This window comes from Giraffa tippelskirchi, chromosome 6, assembly GCF_054371585.1.
Source record: "Giraffa tippelskirchi isolate mGirTip1 chromosome 6, T2T-mGirTip1v1.2.pri, whole genome shotgun sequence".
NCBI lineage: Eukaryota > Metazoa > Chordata > Mammalia > Artiodactyla > Giraffidae > Giraffa > Giraffa tippelskirchi.
In genome coordinates this window covers 29,997,547-30,017,837 of record NC_137280.1, presented here as the reverse complement: position 1 = coordinate 30,017,837, position 20,291 = coordinate 29,997,547, and positions in this window count along the sequence as shown.

Sequence of the window (20,291 nt, the reverse complement as noted above, 5' to 3'; positions counted from 1 at the left end):
GTATTTTTTAAATAAGTGTGTATCAAATGTTTCATGGTGTATACTTACACTGAAAGTTTGTCTCTTGTTTATCTGAAACTAAAATTTAACTGGAAATTCTGTATCTTTATTTGCTTAATCAGACAAGCTTAAATAGCCTCTGTGGATATTTCACAAATATAAGAGTATGTAGTATTTAATAAAGCAATTCACATGCCCATTCAGGTTTTTTTTTAATTCAAAATGAATTTAAATAACTTCTTTCAATATTGCACCCCCCACCTCAGACATACACCTACTAATTGAGATGAGGAAGTCCACCATGAATTTTAAGGACTTTTAGTAAAAATGTGTAGTTTCTCTTTGCTAATGCCTTTCTTTGTTTGATGGATGTGAATATTCTTTAAAATAACTTCAATTATATAACATTTTAACAAAAACAACAATGAAAAATCTGACATAACCATCTAGTTTTAAATAATCTCTTTTCCTGAAATCTACTGTCTGTTATTCAAAGCAGCTTTCTTCAAACAGAATTGGATCACATGCAAAAAAATAGATAAGTATTATGTGTCTGAAGGGAGTTTTTAAAAAAGCATGCTTTGTATTAAGGATAGTTTTGATGTATTATTCAAATATTTGACTTAGATAAATAAAAGATTTGAACACGGAATTCTTCAAATTAATACATTTCTTAGGAAAACATTCTCAACTGAAACTTTAGATTTGGGTAGGGAGTAATTCAATGTCCCCCTGTAATTTCTTATTGTTGGAGGGCTAAACAATTTTGCCAGGAAACAGTTTAGAGTAAATGCAATTTCTCCCTATGTCCTACATGGAGTCTCACCAAATTAGTTTCAAAAATGGAAGTGCAATATTTTGAAAACAGGGCATGAGGAGAATTTCAACCATCTATCCTTGGTTGAGAATAAGATCTTTACAACTAGATAGATACCTTGGCTTTGCTGTGTTTATTAATTTATTATTGTTTCATAATATGAAATATTACAAGAATTATAAAAATAAAGCCTGTTATTGTTTTTTGGATAAATTTCCTATATGTAGAAAGGAATTATATTATTTTTAAATTGATGGCTAGTTTGTGTAATTAATGGGGAAATCTGTTATTTGTATGACAGAATAAGAATACCCATTTTATTTCTGTACCTCTAGTAAAAGTTTCTAAATTTTCATTAAAAAAATATGCAAGGGCCTGGACTATTCTTTGATAAAGCTTTTTCAGAAGCTCACAGAGGTGCTTCTATAATTGAAAAATAAAGTTAATACATGAAAATGTATTTTATGATTGCCTTTACACTGTTCTAAGAACATTCGTATGACTTGGGAAGGTAGTGATGATCAGACATACAACTAGGTAGCAGCTATAAATTGAGATGGGCTGGCATATAGTAGACACTTGAGAAATATTGATAAAAATGAATAAATGAATGATTATGCTGACTTTTCTAATATACATAAAAATAGAGAAAACATTTTCATTATTTACAAACTCTGCTTTTAAAAAGGATGGGGGGACTTCCCTGGCGGTCCAGTGGCTAGGACTCTGCACTCTCAATTCAGGGGGCCTAGGTCTGATCCCTGGTGCAGAAGTAGGTCCCACACACTGCAACTTAAAAAAGATCCCACCAGCTGTAAGGATGATTGAAGATCTGCATGCTGCAACTAAAACCTGGCAAAGCCAAATAAAAAAATTTAAAAATAAAATAAAAGAATGAATAATTTGATAAACTACTTGGAATAGAGAGGTGAAACTAACAGGGGAAATGATTGAAAAAAATAATGATTGAAAAAAAAACTTGCAGGGCTACTGTTTTCTTGAATAGAGTATACAGGTTGAAGGTAGACATGAAAATGCTTAGGATGATTTAGGGGATTTTGTTAGAAAACTGGAGAAAGGAAAGAGGAAAAATGAAAAAATGGCAGTAGAGGGGAATAGAAATATTTAAGTGAAATTTTTATTATTACTATTGTATAAAACAAGCTATTTTCTGCACTTCCCTGTGAAATTTTCTACAAAATATTTGCACTTCTGTTTAAAGTTTGGAGTTGGATCTATCCTGGACATTGGTCAAGTGCTAAATATAGGAATTGGGTAAGAAGTGATACCCAATGACCATGAAGGACCCATACATCCAGAAAGGAGGCAAATCTCTTTATTCACTTCTTTGCTCAGAATCCATCAGTGGCTGTCCATAATCCACAGCAGAGATTTTTCAAATTAGGTGGAAAGGAGGGGATGCTGTATCAATCATCTGAGACATTTTTCAAAACACATATGGTAACCATGTGTATTTAGAAAAGGGTTCCCAAGTGACTCCCCTATTTTTTCCCCAGAGCCTTTGTCCATTTGTGAATGACTGACATAAAGGATAAAATAAAAATTACCATTCTACAGAAGGCTGTCAAGATGTAGTCTATACTTTTCTGTTCAACATTACCTGGCCAATCCCTCTTCAAGCTTTATAATCTGGAAATGGGAAACAGCCTATATTTGGTGTCCAGCTCTGCCTTTTTGCTTGCATTTGAAAATGCTGTTCACTCCTCTTGGAATATCCTTTTCTCTACTACCTCTCCTGGTCAATGTCTATTCTTCTGCAAATATCAGCTCTCTGCTCCTGTAATACTTTGTAAATGCCTTACTAGTTGTACATGCTATTTGCATATCTAACTGTCTAAGCTTTGAGACTTACAGGGCTGAGACTATGTCTTTATTACTGTACTCTCGAGGACACTGTAAGATCAAATACATAGGTTCCTTTACTTAGAGTTAGATTTCTTATTTTACTATTATTTATTATCCTAGAGTTTGCTCAGACTCATATCCATTGAGTCAGTGATGCCATCCAACTATCTCACCGTCTGCCATCCCCCTTTCCTCTTGTCTTCCATCTTTCCCAGCATCAGAATCTTTTCCAGTGAGTCGGCTCTTCTCATCAGGTGGCCAAAGTATTAAAGCTTCAGCATCAGTCCTTCCAATGAATATTCAGGGTTGATTTTCTTTAGGATTGACTTGTTTGATCTCCTTGCTGTCCGAGGGACTCTCAAGAATCTTCTCTAGAACCACAGTTTGAGAGCATCATTTCTTCTTGTCATAGCTTTTCTGCAAGGAGCAAGCGTCTTTTAATTTCATGACTGCAGTCATTGTCCTCTTTGATTTTGGAGCCCAAGAAAAGAAAGCCACCTTAGAGAAGACTTTTCTTGCAGACACTGAGAATCCATAATTCTTTTTGCCATAAAAGAGAACCAACAACTTGATATAATAATGGAGAGGGAAACTGGGTCAAGAGAAAAAATTAATTGAAATATTATATTTGCAAAGTATTGGAAATAATTCAGTATGAGAGAAAAGAAAAGAAAATGGTATGAGGAGGAGACAGGAGAAGCATGAGAATGAAAAATGATGAATAATTATAGAGGTTTGCCTTTAGGGAATACAGGATTGAGTCACCTGGAGGGATGGATGGTCTGTGTTTAACTACAAAGCCTAATTTACTGTGAGGAAATGCTACTTCAGGCATACCGTGAACTTGAAATTAAGATGCTGCATATTCCAGCCACAATAACCTTGTAGACAGGACTTGGGTAAACTAAAGATCTTGGTAAATTGTCCTACTATTAGCATGCTGAGTTGTGACTGACTCTTTGCGACCCCATGGACTGTAGCCTGCCAGGCTCCTCTGTCCATGGGATTCTCCAGGCAAGAATAATGGAGTGGGTTGCTATCCCCTGCTCCTAGGGATCTTCCTGACCCAGGGATCAAACCTGATTCTCCTGCGGCTCCTGCATTGCAGGCAGATTCTTTACTGCTGAGCCAATGGGGAAGCCCACTATTAGCAGTTCAGGCCTACACATTGATGGGAGAACTCAAATGATATACAGCCCTGGAGTAAGAGGCTGTGCTGCCAATATCCTAAAAGCTGGACACTAGGACTATACTGTCATAGACTGTCACGGTATGTTCCTCAGTCACCAATTGCTATTTTTACAATAGAAAGAAATTGTACTGGACTTTGGCTTTGGCCAAATTCAGACTTAAATTGAAGAAAGTAGGGAAAACCACTAGACCATTCAGGTATGACCTAAATCAAATCCCTTATGATTATACAGTAGAAGTGACAAATAGATTTAAGGGACTAGATCTGATAGAAAGAGTGCCTGATGAACTATGGACAGAGGTTTGTGACCTTGTACAGGAGACAGGGATCAAGACCATCCCCATGGAAAAGAAATGCAAAAAAGCTAAATGGCTGTATGAGGAGGCCTTACAAATAGCTGGGAAAAGAAGAGAAACGAAAAGCAAAGGAGAAAAGGAAAGATATTCCCATCTGAATGCAGAGTTCCAAAGAATAGCAAGGAGAGATAAGAATGCCTTCCTCAGTGATCAATGCAAAGAAATAGAGGAAAACAACAGAGTGGGAAAGACTAGAGATCTCTTCAAGAAAATTAGAGATACCAAGGGAACATTTCATGCAAAGATGGGCTCGACAAAGGACAGAAATGGTATGGACCTAACAGAAGCAGAAGATATTAAGAAGAGGTGGCAAGAATACACAGAAGAACTGTACAAAAAAGATCTTCACAACCCAGATAATCACGACGGTGTGATCACTCACCTAGAGCCAGACATCCTGGAATGTGAAGTCAAGTGGGCCTTAGAAAGCATCACTATGAACAAAGCTAGCGGAGGTGATGGAATTCCAGTTGAGCTATTTCAAATCCTGAAAGATGATGCTGTGAAAGTGCTGCACTCGATATGCCAGCAAATCTGGAAAAGTCAGCAGTGGCCACAGGACTGGAAAAGGTCAGTTTTCGTTCCAATCCCAAAGAAAGGCAATGCCAAAGAATGCTCAAACTACCACACAATTGCACTCATCTCACATGCTAGTAAAGCAATGCTCAAAATTCTCCAAGCCAGGCTTCAGCAATACATGAACCATGAAATTCCAGATGTTCAAGCTGGTTTTAGAAAAGGCGGGGGAACCAGAGATCAAATTGCCACCATCCGCTGGATCATCAAAAAAGCAAGAGAGTTCCAGAAAAACATCTACCTCTGCTTTATTGACTATGCCAAAGCCTTTGACTGTGTGGATCACAATAAACTGTGGAAAATCCTGGAAGAGATGGGAATACCAGACCATCTGACCTGTCTCTTGAGAAACCTGTATGCAGGTCAGGAAGCAACAGTTAGAACTGGACATGGAACAACAGACTGGTTCCAAATAGGAAAAGGAGTACGTCAAGGCTGTATATTGTCACCTTGCTTATTTCACTTCTATGCAGAGTACATCATGAGAAACGCTGGGCTGGAAGAAACACAAGCTGGAATCAAGATTGCTGGGAGAAATATCAATAACCTCAGATATGCAGATGACACCACCCTTATGGCAGAAAGCGAAGAAAAACTAAGGAGCCTCTTGATGAAAGTGAAAGAGGAGTGTGGAAAAGTTGGCTTAAAGATCAACGTTCAGAAAACTAAGATCATGGCATCTGGTCCCATCACTTCGTGGGAAGTAGATGGGAAACAGTGGAAACAGAGTCAGACTTTATTTTTGGGGCTCAAAAATCACTGCTGATGGTGATTGCAGCCATGAAATTAAACGATGCTTACTCCTTGGAAGGAAGGTTACGACCAACCTAGATAGCATTTTAAAAAGCAGAGACATTACTTTGCCAACAAAGGTCCGTCTAGTCAAGGCTATGGTTTTTCCATTGGTCACATATGGATGTGAGAGTTGCATGGTGAAGAACGCTGAGCTCCGAAGAATTGATGCTTTTGAACTGTGGTGTTGGAGAAGACTCTTGAGAGTCCTTTGGACTGCAATGAGATCCAACCAGTCCATCCTAAAGGAGATCAGTCCTGGGTGTACATTGGAAGGACTGATGTTGAAGCTAAAACTCGAATACTTTGGCCACCTCATGAGAAGAGTTGACTCATTGGAAAAGACCCTAATGCTGGGAAGGATTGGGGGCAGGAGGAGAAGGGGACGACAGAGGATGAGATGGTTGGATGGCATCACTGACTCGATGGACATGGGTTTGGGTAAACTCTGGGAGTTGGTGATGGACAGGGAGGCCTTGCGTGCTGTGATTCATGGGGTTGCAAAGAGTCAGACACGACTGAGCGACTGAACCGAATTGAACTTGGCTTTGGTTATAAATTATACTCAACTGACATGAAATTTTTCAGTAGAGGACAAAGAATGTACTAAATTGCCTTAGTGATATATTTCATTGTAGTGTACCTGGATGTTGCCAGTCCTAAGCAAAATATTTGGGACTATAGTAGCTCCTGATTTCAACAGTGATGCCATGTGTAGTCACATTAATGACTGTAACCACATATGGATCCCTCTGGTGGAGAGATTACATTTTTTTTTTCTCTGCATACTGACAGTGACCAGGAGTTAGTAAGCACTCCCAGGGAATTGTTGACTATATCATAGAAAACAATAGGAAGAACCAAAATTTATCTAGGATGGTATCTTGGCTCTTTTAGTTGCCTCATTATGTAAAAGCTAGATTTCATTTTATATCCAAATTGAAGACATATATAGGTTATGCATCACTATGTGCTAAGTTGCTTCAGTCATGTCCAGCTCTTTGGGACTCTGTGGAATATAGGTCACTAGGCTCATCTGTCCATGGGATTCTCCAGTCAGGAGTGCTGGAGTGTATTGCCATACTCTCCTCCAGGAGATCTTCCCAACCCAGAGATGGAATCCATGTCTCTTACATCTCCTCCATTGGCTGGCAGATTCTTTACCACTAGTGTCATCTGGGAAGCCCCATATAGGTTATAGTCATTTATGTTTCACACAGTTCCCTGTGAAGTTCACTATCTATGTACATATATCAAGAGATTGTAATGTTAAAATCTCGCATGTTTATTCTATTAATAGAATATATGGAACATTCTTATTCCATCCGAATACCTTATGAGTGTAGTGGCATTGATGAAATATATATTATATTCTCTACTGTTCAAGCCAGAACAAGTGAAACTTTATGATAAGTTTGTAAAGACGTAGTTGGAAGCCATTTAAACAATTACATTTTTGCTTCCTACTGTGTTGATTTACAATCTCAGTAGACACGGTGCCATGAATAGTCTGAGGACTAAGTGACATTTACAAGTTTGAATTATAAGTTTACAAACTTATATTCTTTATTTATGATATCTATCATATTTTCAGGATGGAAAAATAAGTCTTTTCATAGTGCTAATTCTCATAACCAAGTTTAGTTCTCCAATATGTTGAAGAGTCTACAAAACTATCTCTATCCTAATCTCAGAGAGATTGTATGGAGCTAATATGTTGCAAAAATGGTATTTTTGTGGTTATATTCATCAGCTGGAGGAAAGATTATTGGATGTGGAGTCTGAGATTTGAGTTCTGGTCTTGGTCCAGATTATAAGTACTTGAGCAAACTTTGGCAGGTCACTTCTCCTAGATTTCAATTTCCTGTACGTTAAATGAGGGTGTTAAACCTGAGAATCACTAAGGTTCTTTCCAGCTCTAATGGACTGAGGATGTATCCATTTTCTCCTGTTGCATGCATTACTCTTAACTGGCTAATGTCCAGTGAAGGTCAGTGCTTTGCTAGACTCAACAAAGATTATTTTGATACATTACATTTCCTGGGAAGAACAATAGACTTCCATTAAAAGAAAAAAAAAGACAAAAAACAAATCATTGAATGGAGACCCATTCGTGGAACAGAAGCAAAATCTATTTGCTGAATTTCGTGAGATATTAACAGGTTATTGAAAAACTAACTGGTCCAGCAAGTATTTTTATGTGTATCCTAGATTTCAATTATTTATTTTATGTATTGCTACCTTGGCAAACTCCAGGGTTATATAAATCAATTCAGGATTAATGGATAAAGATATTCTATTGATAAAAGACAAAGCAGTTTATGGTTGAATTCTCTAAGCTGCCTTCCAGTTTACTTGAGTAGGAAGAATCTGATAGACAAAGATAAGAACTAAATTTGTCTTATGACATATCTAGAAATTACTGTTTTTCTTATCATCCCATCTGAGTTCTTCTCAGCCAAGTTCACTTCTTCAATTTAGACTGAACCTTAGATATTTTTTAAGTATTCAGTTTATTAAACTGTTAGTTTGATTTATTTTCATTATCTGTTCATAAAAAGATAATATTTCTTGCAGCCTCTATTGATATTTTTTGCATCATATATTATCCTTGAAGAACTTTAATCACTTTTTCAAAAACTGCTATTAACTTTATTCAAGAAGCTCACAGGCATTTAGGAACAAAAAAATAACCTTGGACCTTAGTCAAATTACACAAAGAAGTTAAATTTAGGGGTATATGTCTTTATTGTGTTTGTTTGTTTTTGTTCTCCTTTAAAACAGTGAATTGTGCCTTTCATTATACAGGAATGCGTACTATTGTGGTTTCATATATAATGTTAATTAGTTATCCATATACGTGTTGTATATACCCATGCTGAATGTTATTTGATGTACAGAATCAGAGCTGGTTGGAACCTTTAGATGAAAAGCTTAAGGCCACCCAACTTGAACCAGAAAAAAACTTCAGTAAATAGCTATCTGCTTTCACTTAGGAAATACGCATTTGAGAATATGCATTTCAGTGAATTTTAAAAACAATTTGTTGATGCCTACTCCTTACAAAAACAAACACAAATTTTAGTGTGAAATTGTGAATTTGACTGTCACACAAACATTTCATGTAGTAAAAGGAATGACCTGTAGCTTGCAAAGATGGTTCAAGTTATAATATATACCCAAACTTATTCTTTATAGAAAATCAAGCCTTCTGCTTAATGAGAAAGTCAGGGATGAATTAATCTACAGCTTTAGCTATATCCACTTCTTCAAAAATGGTAGTATGTTAATCTCTCTAATTTAAAAATAACTTATTTTTCCTATCTTTCAGCTCAGATTTTTATATGTTGTCATTTCAATAACTCTCTGCCATTATAAAAAACACGTGTTTTTTTCTTTTGTCCCACCTCCTAGCAAAACTCATTTTTCAAAACATCTAATTGCCAGCACAGGTACCACTGAGAATATCTGAATATTACCGGAGAAGGTCACACCAGAGAGCACATTGTTTCCATTATTGATTTGGAACCATTGTGTTCAAATGGGGTTTGAATACTGGTTGACCATTCCTTTTATTTTTTTCTGGTGACGTATCTAATCTGCTCTTTTCTATGGCCATTTTTTACATTTTCCATCCTCCTTAAACATCCTAAGCACTATCTCTTTCCTTGTTCTCAGCCGATAATACAACCTCCTACAGAAAATCCTTCCATTTGCCACTGCCAAACTAGATACTTGCCCACATTTGCTTTGATCATTTCCTCCTCCACTCTGAGAAAACTAAGACCTTTTTACTTCTTTTTAATGATAATTCCTTCTCCAGGGTTGGAGCTTTGCATCCAATTACCTACTGCCTTTTCAGGAATGCACATTTCACTCTTGCTTTCTGTTTTGTATGTGTTCACCCTCTTTTTATCAAGAGAATCCTTCTCACTTTTAAACACAATAGAGGATCTTCAGTTTTAACAAATCAACCACATAGGACCTCACATCTACTTTCCCATTATACCTCTCTACCACTTTTCAGCCAGTCTTCTAAAAATAATTATTTTTACTTGTGTTCATGTTTTTCTCAATTTTCACTCTCACTCCCACTCACTGTGATTCGGGTTTTACTCCCATCATTTCACCTGAACAACTTTGTTAAACTCATTTTTCTAAAACTGTCTGCCAAAAATATCTATATAAGGACGTATCCATTAAAATAATGAAATCCAAGAATGTGGATGACCCACAAGATAAGTGAAAACTATTCCTGTAAAACCTAGTTGGAATTCAGAGACTGGAAAAAGTGAGGGAGACGGAGGGGAAAGGATGTGATGAAGACCAGTGATGCTATTTCTCTTGTCTCTGACTAGTTAAGGTACTTATCATTGGAAAACCCACAACTGTCAATGGCTTAATTTTTTGCTTGTGTAAAGTTTGATACAGGTTGGACAACTCTTTTTCACTTTTATCTTTGCCATCTGGAATAGGCCCTTTGAGGAAGTGACACACATTACTTCTGCTCACCAAGTAGTCATTGTAAAGAGCCACATGTCTTCCATTACACATGTACCTGCAAGGAGACTGGGGATGTGGTGGAGGATGTAGCTATTTGGTGAGCACTAGTTTTCTTTGCCACAAAGACAGTCTTTAAGCAGAAAGAAAGTAAAGAAGGAAGAGAGGGGCAATTAAGGAAGAGAGGGGCAATTATCACCACATTTCAACAAAAAGTGCTTATAACTTGGGTGTTTCTAATTGAGATGCACTAACCTCTTTGGCAGGAAAAAAGAACCAGAAGGGAGACATAAGAGAAAAAGAAAGGCTAGTTTGAGCGAGAAAACGTTCAAAAGGAAAAATCTGAAATCTTGAATCGGAGCTATAGTGTACACCTGTTCATATATTCTTGCTTCACCTCACATAGTGCTCATTGAAACATAAGCAAAAATTGGAAAGGGAAAGCACCAGAGTTATGCATGGATACCACATGTGCTAGGGCTTCTCTGGTGGCTGAGTGGTAAAGAATTTGCTTGCCAAACAAGAGACTCGAGTTCGATCCTTGGGTTGGGAAGATCCCCTGAAGAAGGAAATGGCAACCCAGTCTTCTTGTCTGAGAAATCCATGGACAGAGGAGTCTGGCAGGCTAAGTCCGTGGGGTCACAAAAAATCAGACATGCCTTAGTGACTGAACAACAACAACAACATCTGCTGGTTTTGTCTTCTGGACCTCACTTGCACTCTGTCTTTCTTTACTTTTTCCTGTATTTCAAGGGCTGGAAATTTGTAATCTCTACTTCACAGGCTCCCTTGTTGGTGGATTCTAGTGAGGATCTTCCCTTAAGAGGTACTGACAGAAGAGAGATGAAAAGGCAAGAGGAAAGGAGAAGCCATTTATTGTTCTATTATTTCTGTTTTGGCAAGGGCTGTTTTGTGGATGACTGGGCCTCCTGCAATAAAGTTGTTTGCAAGAGTATTGTTTTGGGCAAATGCAGTGACCAAATTAGCTTTAGCAGTGGAACCTCTAATCATAGCAGTGACACCAGTGTCACTCCAGTAATCTCAGTGGCAGCACACTGGTGGGCTCTGGGTAACCCTATTTTCTTCCGTTTGCTTCTCCAGGCCTAGAGATGTAAGTGTTTTCCTCTAGTTAGGGTGTCTGTGTAGCACTGGTATCACCCATTTGCTTTCCTTGCCCTCTCAATACATTTGTATTTCTCTGGGTGGGGAAGATCTCTAGGAGAAGGAAATGGCAACCCACTCCAACATTCTTGCCTGGAGAATTCCTTGGACAGAGGAGCCTGGTGGGCTACTGTCCATGGGGTTGCAAAGGGTCAGACACAACTGAAGTGACTTAGCACACTCTGTCTGAAAGACCTATGTATTTGGGGGTACAGATTCCATTCCCCCTTCAGAAAATGTAGTTTAAAAATTAATAATGTACCTCATAGTTTTCTTTTGATAACATTTTATCAATCTAGAAGGCTATGTTTTAAAGAAAGTAATTGGTTTTACAAAGCAGACCTATTTTTAAGCAAATAGGGTAGGGGGCGCCCCAGAGAAAGAGAACCAGGCATGGCTTTCTTGACATAAGAGAAGCCATTTTGGGCCTCAGCCATTTTGTGAGCTAAGCCTGAGCACAGTGCTTATCCTTAAACTGATCTCAGTAACTATTGATCATTCATTGAAACATCCCACCTTGGCCAGGAACAATTATCACCACTTGCTTGAGTTGTCTCACAAGAGGAGGTCCTGACTGATAGGAAACATGGTGCTGCTGAAAACTAACTGAGAAAATTCAGGAGGGGCCAAAAGAAGGGAGGAGATACCAGCCCATGATACTCTTACTGACTTCCCAGAAGCCTTCTTTTTTGGTTGTGCCTCAGCTTGTGGGATCTTAGTTTCCCAACCAGGCATCAAACCCATGCCCCTTGCAGTCCTGTAGTGAAAGTGAGGAGTCCCTAACCACTGGAAGACCAGGGAAGCTTCCCAACCTCCCAGAATCCTTTGTGTTAGAATTTGTTTTGGCTGAGAAATATACATACCACCAGGAAGGACCCTGAGTCAGACCAAATATGGGCCAAGAGAGATGACTGGCCAGAAACAGCAGAGAAACTAACCCTCCTTACCATAAAACTGAAGACTGTGAGTCACGTGGCAAAGTAGTTCTGCATTTTCTTTCCCCAATGCTCTCTCCCCAGGCACCCTTTCCAATAAAGTCCATTGCTTTGTCAGGTGGCACTAGTGGTAAAGAACCCCACTGCCAATGCAGTAGACATAAAAGACATGGGTTTGATTTCCTGGGTCAGGAAGATCCCCTGGAGGAGGGCAGAGCAAACCACTTCAGTATTCTTGTCTGGAGAATCCCATGGACAGAGGAGCCAGGTGGAATACAGTCCATAGCATTGCAAAGAGTTGGACATGACTGAAACAACTTACCATGTATTCTAAGAATTTAAATCCCCCTTCAGGCACTCAACCACCATATCAACCGGAATCTAAGAGATGATGATGTTGACCTTTTCTGACCCTCATGACTTCAACTGACTAATGCTTGGACTCTATTGCCCAAAGTCTCTTCATGAATATGTATGTACCCTTAGCTTAAAACTTCCCTAATCTTTCTATTCAGGGAGACAGTGCTTTGGGAAATATCCATGGTGTTCTCCTTAATTGCTGTTAAGTAAGAAATCCTCTCTTCTCCCACTCTTTGCCTTGGCTGTGTTTTATGTCTTGACACTCACTGAGAGGTGAGCACAATTTTTGTGTAACATATTTACCTAAACCCAAGTAATAAGAATTTTTTCAACCATTCAAAAACAAAGGAATTTTTCTAAAATATAAAAAAGAATGGGGGAAGTTTCAAGACCTCCATGTAAGTAAGCTTATTTTAATTATAAATCAAGCCCATAGGGGGAAAAATATCAAAAGAAAACAAAACAATAATCATCCACACACGTTGCTTATTTGTAAGATCTTCGTACCCAGTTATGGAGAAAAAATCCTAAGATTAAGCTGGAGAACTGGGCGCATAAAAGTAACTGCTACAGCATATTGAGTGTATCCAAATGAGCTCTAACAAAAATTCCAGAGATAGAAATTCATTTCATGTTCCAGGGTTCCTGCTGGGATGACATTCTTTACATTTTGTTAATTTGGGTTATGTTATACGATGTTCCACTAATGAGTGGAATAAATGTATCTACATGGTTAAAACCAAACCAGGAATTTTAAAATATTTAATTATTTAGAGTAGTACATGAAAGACTGGGCAACATTTCCATTAAAACCCACAATGTTGACTGGTTTAATACCGGACTCTAAATATTTCTCTTAGGATAAATCTAGAAAATCAGAGCAAATACATATTTTACATGCTTAGATGGTTTTTATTTACACACACACACACATGCAAACACATATACACAAAATGTGTATTTTTTGCATATACACAAAAAAGAAATAAACTTCAGTGCTTTAGTTCCTTTTGTTAATCTTTGCTCACAAGTGCCAGAATGAAAATTAAAGACTTTGGGAAGCATTTAATCTATAATTTGACCTAATTTTTTTTATAATTTATGAATAGAAAAAATTTTAATTAAGTGAATATTCTTGTAGGCCAGCCAATTCATCAACACTTTTAGAAGCATAAAAATCTACTACACTATAATCCAAAGGCTGAAAGGCTTTTACATGAAAAAAAAATAGTAATGGATCCAAAAGAATTATTACAGTTTGCCTTGTCAAAAAATCCATTCATTGAATTGTGTGGAATTAAGCATAATGACTTCTTTACAGGTCTAATAGTCAAAAAGTAGTGTGTTCATTGAAATATGTGGTTACTTATTACACTAATACTCAAATACTTCACATACATTTTAACATTTTCACTTCATTTATTTTAAATGTTGATGAAGAAGTTAGTCTGAGAAAAAAGAATGAGGAATATGATTACATTTTATAAAATAAAAATCAGTGTAAGTCACAAGGAATAAGAGGAATCTAGATTTTATTGATTAATTGGAGCAGAATATATAATTCTTTTGGAGAGAATTGTTGCTTTCTCAAATATTTTCCTTTCTAACCATTTTCACTGTAGATATCTGTTTGTGTGTGAATAATGCATATGAGTAGGAACATATAATTTTTAATACATACGTTGGCATTGTAGCCATATTCCCACCAATATAATACCATTAAGTTTTAGGAAAAAGACTGCCCATTGGATTGATAATTTTTTTTTGGCTAATTGCATTCAGACAAATTTGTACTTGTGTCTCTATCTAATATAAAGTCTGATATATTGGAATGATTTACTTTCCTATAATTTAATAATTGAAATGTAAAGCAATGTCTCCCAAATCTTGCCAAGATATTTATGTGTAGCCCAAGAAAAAGGAAAAATATTTAAATATTCCAATTCAAGGGTGTAGAAACATGCTTATTTTTTGTTTAACTTAACATAATCCTAATACTCTTTAGAAAATACATGGAAAATGAAAACCACAAAAAAGCTGAAAATTTCTTTGGAAATATTAAATTCCAAGATATTTTAAAAAAGACAGGGTGATCAATCAAAATACATGACTTTAAGTTCAAATCTAAGTATTTATTGCTCCATTAGGAGACTACAGTCATCCCTTAGTATCTGCAGGGGATTGGTTACAGGAACTTAGAGGATAACCAAATCCACGGATACTCTTCTGTGTGTTAGTTGCTCAGTTGTGTCTAACACTTTGTGACCCCATGGACTGTAGTCCGCCAAGCTCCTCTGTCCATCTGATTCTCAAGGCAAGAATACTGGAGTGGGTTGCCATTTCCTTCACCAGGGGATCTTCCCAACCCAGGGATCTAACCTGGGTCTTCTGCATTGCAGGCAGATTCTTTAGCTTCTGAGCTACCAGGGGAGCCAGATACAAGTATATGGCTCAGAAGGTAAAGAATCTATCCTTTTATTATAAAGGACAGATACTCAAGTCCCCTATAACAAAATGGCTTGGTTATCCGCATATGACCTAGCATATCTTCCCATATACTTTGTCATCTCTGTGATGTGTGTATTAGTTGCTCTCACTCAGTCATGTTGTGTCCAACTCTTTGCAACCCCATGGACTGTAGCCCTCCAGGCTCCTCGGTCCATGGAATTTTCCAGGCAAGAATACTGGAGTGGGTTGCCATTTCCTTCTCCAGGGGATCTTCCCCATGCAGGGATTGGACCCACATCTTCTGCGGCTCCTACATTGGCAAGGAGATTCTTTACCACTGTGCCACCTGGGAAGCCCTAGATGACTTATAATATCTATTTCAAAGTAAATGCTGTTTAATTAGCTGCTGGTTGGGAGGTAGATTCAAGTTTTGCTTTTTGGAACTTCCTGGATTTAAAAATATACATTTTCGACCTGTAGTTGGTTGAATGCATGGATGCAGAATTCACAAATACAAAAAGCCAACTGTCAAAAAAAAAAAAAAAGCCAACAGTCTATCAGTCAGGATAGGGTAGACCAGGGATTGGCAAACTAGAGCCCCACAGACCAACCTCGATTCACCAACACCAAATGTTTTTGTACATAAACTTTTATTGGAACACAGTCATAAGTGTACCTTTATCTTTTTTCCCCACAGGTGCTTTTTAAATTATTTTTTTTTAATTTTTACAATAGCAAAATTGAATAGCTGTAACAAAGACATTATGGCCTGCAAAGCCTAGAATATTTATTATCTAGCCCTTTACAGACAAAGGTGGTCACTTCTTGGTATAGGCTATGCTGTAGGAATAAATAAATTGTTGGGTATGAGCAAAAGAACATTTATTTCTCATTCACTTTACTTGACTAACATGGGTAGGCATGTGTGCTAAGACAGGGTCTCAGGGTGACAAAAATTGCTTCTTGAGGGTCTTTCCTGGCAGTCCAGTGACTAAGACTGTGTTTTCAATGCAGGGAGCATGGGTTTGATCCCTGGTGGGAAGATCTAAGATTTCATAGTCCAGGCAGTGCAGCCAAAAAACAAACAACCCCCTAATCCCTTATCCCTACACAAAAAATGTTGCATCTTGATACATGCTTCTAAGAGCAGGGAATTACACTGGGGTGCTTAAAATTTCCATCTGGAAGTGGCACATCAATTCCACTTGTACTTCTTTAGCCAAAGCAAGTCAGAGAATCTTGCTTATTCTCAAAAGGAATGGGAAAATAAAATCCTGTCTCATATCTGGAAGGAAAACTTGAATGTTTGTGAATAGCCCTAATAATACCACAAACAAATTATCTGCACAATCCAAAGGATAGTTATCAGGGTGGTTAAGAGGTGACAATAATCTGACCTGAAAATCTAAGCATAAAACTGAAGTATAAAATAAAATTATAATGTGTGTAATAGCTGTGAAAAAAAAAAAATTGTAATATTCACCGTGCAAGCAAAGGATTTAAATGTATCTCTGACATATATATATAAGAAGATAATATTACATATTAATTATTAACCCACATGTGTAATGATTTTATACTCTATACTGTAAATTATAAAGAGGTGATTAAAGATGTTGCATAAAATATTTAAACCATGTGGTGGGTATTGCTATTTCATAACTATTTAAAACTTTAATGAAGGCAGGAATAGTTTTCTCAATCTATGTAGTATGCCATGGATAATAAACTAGACAAAAAAGTTATTAATTCTGCTTAAAAGCATACATTTTAATGCCTTGCAAATTTTCAATGTCATTAATGCAGTAAACATAGCAATCTATTATATTTTATAACATAAGAAAAAGAATCAATTTAGCTTATTTTTATACACAATTTTAAAGCACAAAAGAAAAACTGATTGCCACTTAAAATTCTAGGTTGTATTTCCATTCATCAATAAATTATAAAAATGAACATTGACAATAACACTATTTATGTACATCTTTTTCATTCATTCAAAAATAAGCCTTATGTTGAAAGAATACACCTCTATAGAGTGTAACTTCATAAAACGCCTCAGAAAATAACTTTTTTTCTTCTTCCACCCCTATTACAACAGTCTGATCAAACTCACTCTGTTGGGCTTATTCTTTCTCACAACTTGAGTAAAATTTTGAGACAGATCTCTACTTTTTTAGTCATTTTCATGTAATAAAAATCCTCTTGGCATTTTCAGACACCAAAAAAAGAGAAATCTCATTTTGTAACAATTGTTTTCATTCCAATGAGAAATTAGAATTCTGAACTTAATAGAAAATTATTGTTTCCTCAGCTAGAATCTGCCTCAGGCTGTAAATTGCAGAGGGAAGGGGAAATCTCCTATGTTAAATTTTCCTCTTTCCTCTTCCACCCTCTCACCACGAAGCTGTCTCTGTTTCTCCAGGAGTAGAGATCAGACCAGGATGGGAAGGTGATGTGAGAGATAGGAACAGTCCTGCTGAAATTATTCTCTCATGAAACACTTTTCACTGCTTCTGTAGACTCAGTGAGAATGTTTTTTCACCCTAATCTCTCATGATATGGATTATTCATCTCCTGTGTTTGGGTATCTTACCTGCTCGACCCTTTTTGTTAAGGTCACATAGTCATTTCAGGAAGTCCTCTTACAAAGAATGTAAAACAATTCTAGCCAAGAGATAACCATTCTTCCATATTGTCAACACTGTGGAGGCAGATGGCTGTAGCCTCTTGCAATTCAATTTTGCTGGTGTGTTTCGAACAAGTCTTATGTGCTGCAAACTCCAAGGACCACATACCAATCATTCCAGTGTTGTTCTTGGATCTCTTCCTATAGGCTAAGAGTGAGAGAGAAGGGCTCTTTCCTTCAATATCACTTTGGGGTTTTTTGTGGGAGCTATTGGTAAAGGGTCTCAAATTGGTCTTCGGCAACTACCTCTGTGAGTCCTGCTTCGCTCTTCTGGTGAGTCACTTAAAAAAATGGGCTGACTTGCAACCTGTTCTCAACATTACACAACATCAACCGAAACAAAGACAGAAAGAGTGTATCCTAACAGTACATATGTGTGTGTTCCTATTATATGCTGCTGCTGCTGCTGCTAAGTCGCTTCAGTCGTGTCTGACTCTGTGCGACCCCATAGATGGCAGCCCACCAGGCTCCCCCGTCCCTGGGATTCTCCAAGCAAAAACACTTGAGTGGGTTGCCATTTCCTCCTCCAACGCATGAAAGGGAAAAGTGAAAGTGAAGTCGCTCAGTCATGTCCAACTCGTAGTGACCTCGTGGACTGCAGCCTACCAGGCTCCTCCGTCCATGGGATTTTCCAGGCAAGAGGACTGGAGTGGGGTGCCATTGCCTTCTCCGGTTCCTGTTATTTATCAGATATTATATTGTGCCGCTGTGCTGAGCTGCTTCAGTCGTGTCCGACTCTTTGCCTCCCTATGAGCCATAGCCCGCCAGGCTCCCCTGTCTGCAGGATTTTCCAGGCAAGAATCTGGAGTGGGTTGCCACAAGCTGCTTCAAGGGATCTTCCTGACCCAGGGATTCAACCCAGGTCTCTTATGTCTCCTGCATTGGCAGGTGGGTTCTTTATCACTAGCGCCACCTGGGAAGCCCTTTAGGCACAGGAATGCACTGGACAACGTTTCTCCCTCCATATAAATGTTGGAGAACAGTGTGACAATCAGAAAAACATGGTAAAGTAAATTTAAAATTTGTAATAAATGTTATAGAAAAAAATGACATGCAAAAATTAGCATCTGTAATAGTGGATCTGAATTAAGGTGTCAGAAATGTTTCCTTGAGGAAGTCGCAAACATCTTTATTTAAAAATGACCATGAGTTAACCCAAAGAATCTGCCTGCAATGCAAGAGACCTGGATTTGATTCCTGGGTTGGGAAGATTCCCTGGAGAAGGAAATGGCAACCCACTCCAGTATTCTTGCCTGCGAAATCCCATGGATAGAGGAGCCTAGCGGGCTACAGTCCATGGAGTCACAGAGTCGGACATGATTAGCGACTAAACCAACCACCGGGTGTTAGTCTCTCATTCCACAGAAATTTCTCTGAACTATCCTTTTTTAGGAGGTGGGTGCACATTGTCCAAAGGTAACCTCCTTGGTGGGTGCCTCTCTTTTCATAAAAAGAGCCTTTTACAAAAAATAAAAAAAAGAAAAGAAAACTGGATTTCCTGCCTTGGGAGAAGGCAATGGCACCCCACTCCAGTACTCTTGCCTGGAAAATCTCATGGACGGAGGAGCCTGGTAGGTTGCAGTCCATGGGGTCGCTACTAGTTGGACATGACTGAGCAACTTCACTTTCACTTTTCACTTTCATGCGTTGGAGGAGGAAATGGCAACCCACTCCAGTGTTCTTGCCTGGAGAATCCCAGGGACGGGGGAGCCTGGTGGGCTGCCGTCTATGGGGTCGCACAGAGTCGGACACGACTGAAGTGACTTAGCAGCAGCAGCAGCAGCAGCAGTATCCTGCCTTATCATGTGGCTTTCATCTTAATGCTAATTACTTTGTGGTGATGAGGTGCCTGTTGTGTCTCCAATATGATACCTCCAGAGTCATTCTAGGCAGGAAGAATAAAGCCAAAGGGCAAAAGGGACACATCAATTGAATCTCTTCCGTTGCCATGTCTCCTTCCTAGAAGTTTTTCCCTGCTTTAGCTACCCACTCCCACTGACATCTCACTGATCAGGACCTTGCTTTTCCTAGCTAAAAGAAAGGTTGTGAGATTTAGTTGTTTTCCAGGAGGGAGGCAAGGAATACTATTGACAAACACAGAATTGGGTAGGGTAGAGTAGAACAGATATTAGAATGGCAATGAATAATGTCTGCCACTATATTGAATCATCCATTCTAGCTTGTCAGGAACAAATTCTAGCTCTTTTCACACTTTCTTTGAGATTTCTTTATCAATTTCTTTTCTACTCTTTGTACTTTACTTAATTTTTTTTTTTTCAGTTTTCCTGGGGCTATCTTCTCCATCATAAAATCAACATAATAAAAACTGCATTTATATATCTCATGATTTATTGTATTGCAGTATATTAAGAACGATTAAAAAAATAAAGATACATGGGGTAGAGAAGAGAGGACCTGAGCAAGTGGATTATTACAAATAATTATAATAATGATTGAAGTCTATCTGTCTCTATGCCTCTATCAATTTGTTAATTGTTCTATCTGCCTATGTATCTATTTATCTATCATCTATGCCATCAATTCAATTTACATAATTTTATAGTGTAATACTGCTTGGTGCAATTGAATTCTCTGAGAG